Raw genomic sequence first — 5,897 nt, 5'->3', positions numbered from 1 at the left:
ACTTGAAACTCATCTTTAAACTTTTTAGAAAAATTAGTCCATTATGTATATATATATATAAACAAATATTGTTTTAAAAGGGGAAAAATTCCATGACCACAAACGAGCCCTAAATTAGTGATAGAAAATTTATATCGAAAAGCAAGTTCACAGCTCCTCTCAATTCTCAAATGATAAGAAGGTTAAATTTTTGTTCTTGCATGGCCTATGAATTCATGTGAATTTTAAAAATTTGTAAAAAAAAAATGTTCAAAATTTGTATAGGTATTAAAAATTTAGCAAAAATCTATCAATATTTGATTATAAATCTAATTTTTATTGCATATTAATATAAAATCATCACACAAGAAATTATAAACTTCAATTTCTAAATTTGGTTCACTAGACCATGAGAGGAATATAAGTGTAGATATGAGTCTAAGTCATCCAATCAATTACTAGTCCTTTTGGGAAACACAACCCTTTGTATTTCTTTGTTCGATTTCTTTGGTTTCTTATTCGATATTCGGAGTATATATTAAATTTTTTATTAAATCTAGATCAGATAATGCAGGGTCCATTAAAAGGTGACGCTTCCAATGTAATTTCTCCATATTCAGAATTTGAATTCAAAATTTTGGGTAAAGCAGTTCCACCAATACTGCACCACGACTCATGTTGATATAACCGGCCTTTGTATTTCACTAACAAGCTATATGTGCAAAAAATGGTAGTTCAACTTGATTTTTTTTTCTCTTTTTGTATTTCCCATCCCCTAATTGTTATGACGTCTCCATAGTGATTTATGACCAAATTTTTTTATATTTTCTTTTAAATATCAATTGGGTTAGGGTAAATGAAAAAATAAAACAAGAAGATAGGGTAAAAGAAGAGTAAAAACATCTTTTTCTAAACTTTTGATACTAATTAATTGGGTGAAGTCAAGGGAAAAATCATTAGTAAAAGACCATCCCCAACCATATTGGTTACCAATTGGATGAATTGAAGTGAAGGGGAAGAAAAAAAATAGTGGAGAAGAAAAAGTAAAGTTACCATTTTTAAAGTGGATATTATAAAGCTATCATGAACTAATACTAAGCTTATATTGTTTGAACTTTTTAAGATTATCAAACCAGTGTGAGATAAATTTTAAAATATAATCTCTTTTCAAGGATTCAATAGGAGTGCATAGATATTTTTAGGACTCATTTTGACCATGAATTTTAGAAGCATTTTAAAATTATTTTTTTATCAAATATTTGTTTTAGCGCCATAGAAATTATCTAATTTTTGAAAGATTACTTTCAAATCTCAAAATCTATTTTAGACCTATTTTGTAGCCTTTTTTAAAAAAAATTAAAGGATTTTGTAGCCAAAATATAACCATTGATTTCTTTTTAAATTTTAAAATTTATCCCAATTTTTTATATTTTATAAATAAAAGCCTCATCTATTACTTCGGATTTGTTTTGCTTGTTTTGTATAAATGTACTTAGAATTTGTTTTGCTTGATATGAATAATTTTTTCTTCGAATTGTAAACTATCGCTAATATATGAGGTCTCTTATCTTCTACATAAAGTAATATTTGCTTATAATGTATAACTTTTTGTTCAGATTGTTAATTCGTGTCAATATATGATCTAGGTCTCTCATCTCTTACCGTTGCTAATAATTGTGTTATTTGAAGTTTTTATTATAATATCGTCTTATAATTCTAGGATAATGTATTATTTAATTCATCATTAAAATGATGATTGTGTGTCAAATTTATTTGAATATAGAATTATGATTTGTAATAATAATAATAATGAACATCGTCAATAAAGGTTTTGCATAACTTTGATTAGAAAATATGTTCATTTGGTATGATTTGATAGTTTTTAGAACTCATGTGTATGAGTCATATTTCATGTTGTTGTTTTTTAAAAGGAGTGAAATATTTTTTGGAATTTATGATCAAACACATTTTAAAACTTTAGTCTAAACTTCATACAAATTACTATATAATTTATCAAAAATATTTAAAAATCTTGATCAAATGATAGCTTTAAGGGATTCCACCTATGTATATTCAAACACCAGTTAACATTTGCATGGGTACTTAGTTTAGCAATTTTTGCTTTTCATGAGTTCTCACTTTTTCTCAGATCATGGGTTAAAATTTAAAACTTATGAATACACTAATATTGTATATTTTTTCATGTAAATAAAGGACAAACAGCTGAGCATTATGACTTCATATGCACTTAATTATTAGTAGTGGACTTTTACTTTTCCCCTTTCCTCTCCTAGTCATTTCAACCAAGATGTTTTTTTGGCTCCTAATAATGTTTTTAGTAATATGCTGTAAAGTGTAAATGGACATTGAAAAATAAGGATGTGAAATACACAAGGGCATACTCTGTTTCATAAATAGACATAGGTGTCCGTGTTAGCATGAGCTTAATATTTGTTATGGAGTATTATTTTGTCTCGGTTTATTTGATATAGATAGTGTTTAGAGAGTTCATTAAATTTTAAAATAATTTTTAAACATTTTAAGTTGTTAATTATTGTGAATTATAACATTTTTTACGTAAATTTTTAAAAGTGTTAATCTCATTGTGCCAATGTATGCAACACATAGAATTTCAAGACTCAATCAAATATTGATAATTATTAAGATTTACAATACTTTTTACGTAGTTTCTAAATTAAAGAATACATGTTTTTTTGTCCCATTTTATGTGACACCGATAGATTAATTTCAAGAATCAAATCAATTTTTTTTATTAAATTATCAATTATCATGATTTTTTTTTAACAGAAAATACCCTCAAAGTGCTCAAGTAGCCATTTTGACTTGTTGCCTGGTTGTGCACTTGAAACTCTCTCTTACAATATAGTAAAGTAATAACATTTGGATTATTTGATATGGTGTATGATTTTTTATTATTATTATAAAAATAACATATACAAATACGATGAAAAGGACGGGAAAAAAGTTTTGAAAGCCAATTATATATTTAACTATGTTAATGTGTATATTAAAATTTCTTGCGTTGCTAATACATCTACTATGATTTCTTGTGTATTGTTATATATAATATAATACCAAATAAAGTATAAAACTAATGCAAATATTGATTCTATATAACATTAAAAAGTATATTAAATAAAATATAATAATACACAAAATTAATATATACATTGTATTTTCTAATGCATTCTACCAAGTATCTCTTAACAAGTTCAAGATGTTGTTCCCAAAAGGATGCTTGACCTCTAACTATATATGGGATGCATGGATTTATTTCTACTAATTAAGGGTGAAACAATTATTATAAGTATGTTTCAATCTCAAATAAGTTATTATGGATGATCAGATGAATTAACATTGGCTATGTTTCTCTATGTAAGTTCATTTCATATCAAATTTATATAAAATATAAATTATTGTGAATTTTTAACAAAGTTAACGATCAAAATCACATATAAAGTATCACATTTTTGTGAGTCTTTTGGCTAAACTATCAAGTGTTCATTTTTCCTACGTGAACTATCACCAATTATTTGTCAAAGCACATCTCAACTATTAATTATTTTCTTTTTTTTATCTAAATATGCTATAACTATGTAAGAAAAGGAAACAATTGTCAGGTAAAATGTCTTTTGATAAATAGTTAATCATAGTTCAAATTTTTTAAAAAAAGTGAACATTATCGTATAGGAAACTTGCAAATACATAATAATTTAATAGAAAAATAATAATACACATATGTTTAAGAGTGTTACTAACTCTCCAAAAGTTCTTATCAAGAATATTTACCAAGTGACATGACAGTGAGAAAATTTTTAATATGGTTGAGGTCCAATCGATGATAGTTGTGTGAGGCTCCATTCAATTTTTGATATTTGGATTTGTGGGCCCCATTTTAACACCATGCACTCTCTCACCTTATTTTTTCAAATTCCTCCCTTTTCCTCATAATAAGTATTTTACCTCTTTTTTTTTTTAATAGTCTTAAATTTTTATTTTTCAAAAGTCAAATAAAAATATGTAAATTAATATCAATTCAAGTTTTAGCCTTTTATTCCCGTGATTGCTAATACAATTAAAAAATTGAACTCCACTATAATTATAGTCTTCTTTTCTTGATTTATATATTTTTTTGGTTGATTTCTTTTTAGATTTTTAACTTAAATATCAATAATAAGTGCAACACAAAGTACAAAATATTTCTAAAAAAAATTGAAGAACGAGTGATTTTAGAATACTTATAGGTATGCTCTCACTTACTCATTGGTGAACTTTTTTTCGGTATAATTTTAAAAAAAAAAATTAGTTCTGATTGATGATAGTTGAATTAACTAATAATGAATAATTAAAGGACTAAAAACAAGTGATTTTGAACATAAAATCAAATTTTAAAATCATCATAATAAAATTACAAAATCAAACTAGAAAAGTGAAAAAAATAGAATTAAAATTTATATAAAGGTAACTAGATTACAAATAAAAAGAGTAAAAATTTAATTTTACACAACACGCTATATATTTAAACAGGGAGATATTTTTATAATCAGTTTGGTGGTTTTTCGATTTACTTTTACTTTGAAACCAAAACTGATTATGTCAAAAAAATTTAAAATAAAAAGAAAACAAATTGAAGGAAAAGAAATATTTAATTTGACTAAATTTTTATTTAGTTCGATTTTCGATATTCAGTGAATACTTTTTAATACAAATATAAAGTGTGTGAATTTCTCATTCAAATTTTATCTTTTAAATGTATCCTAGGAATTTGATTCAATTTTTTGATATGTAAAATAAAACTTTTAAAAGATTTTTTTTTCTAAGGCTATGAGGAATAATTATATTTTAGTTGAATTGGTTGAGAGGTGACAATTTTTTAAATTGGTTTAGCTAAGTGACAGAAATGATTAATGGGAAAGAAAGAGCTAATCAAGTTACTAATTAATAAAGAGCACAAAGAATTGAAAAAAAAATGTGAAAAAGAGAAGAATATTGAACAAGGAGCTAAAATATTTTGGAGGGAAAAGAGGGGAATTTGGGGAAAAATAAGGTGAGAGAGTGTGTAGTATTAAAATGGGACGACAAATCCAAATGTAAAAAATTGAATGGAGTCTCATACAACTATCGTTGATTGTGCCTTAACCATATTAAAAATTTTCATGACAGTGCCACTAAAACCTGTCACTTAAATCAACAGATACATGCTATTATTGGTGAAAATAATACACAGAAATAAGTAACGTAACTAAACAATTAAAATACATATTATAATCATTTAATTATAGTTAAAGAAAATGAAGTTTATATGCAAGTTGCAAGGCATAAGTTTTATATTAGTTTATAAACTTCATGATGAGATAAAAAAAATTCTTCATAACGAGGAATTAAGACAAAGTAAGAACATGTTAGAATTAATGGATTAATACTAGTTGATAAGTATCAATCTTGAAATGAATAATTAAGTGTTTAAAAAAAATTGATAAACACTTTTTTGGCTAAAACAATTGAAATGTCCTTCAAACTATTTACAAAAAATATCTATAAATTTTAAAAGATTATTATTTTTTACGTAAAAAATGAATAACATTAATTAAACAAAGGGATAATTAAAGAGCAATTTTCACATATAGCAAACAAAAAAAATCATATTTGTATGCTATAGCAAAGTTTGCACAATTGCGCTCCATAGCAAACATATATATGTATAATTCGCTCTACATATACAATTGAAAGCTGTCTATTTCGCTATGCATATATACAAAAAGAAGCAATTGTATAATTCGTTGGCTCCTCTTCAGATTTGTATAATTTCACTGGCAGGTCATTTATATAAATTGTTGTTAGCCTCTCGTTTGTATAAACCGTTGACAAAAATATTTGTATATCAAAAATCGCTCTCT

Source organism: Solanum tuberosum, unplaced genomic scaffold (assembly GCF_000226075.1).
Source record: "Solanum tuberosum cultivar DM 1-3 516 R44 unplaced genomic scaffold, SolTub_3.0 scf00126, whole genome shotgun sequence".
Classification (NCBI taxonomy): domain Eukaryota; kingdom Viridiplantae; phylum Streptophyta; class Magnoliopsida; order Solanales; family Solanaceae; genus Solanum; species Solanum tuberosum.
The sequence above is the reverse complement of the archived record's forward strand: the minus strand, read 5'-3'. Positions refer to the sequence as shown.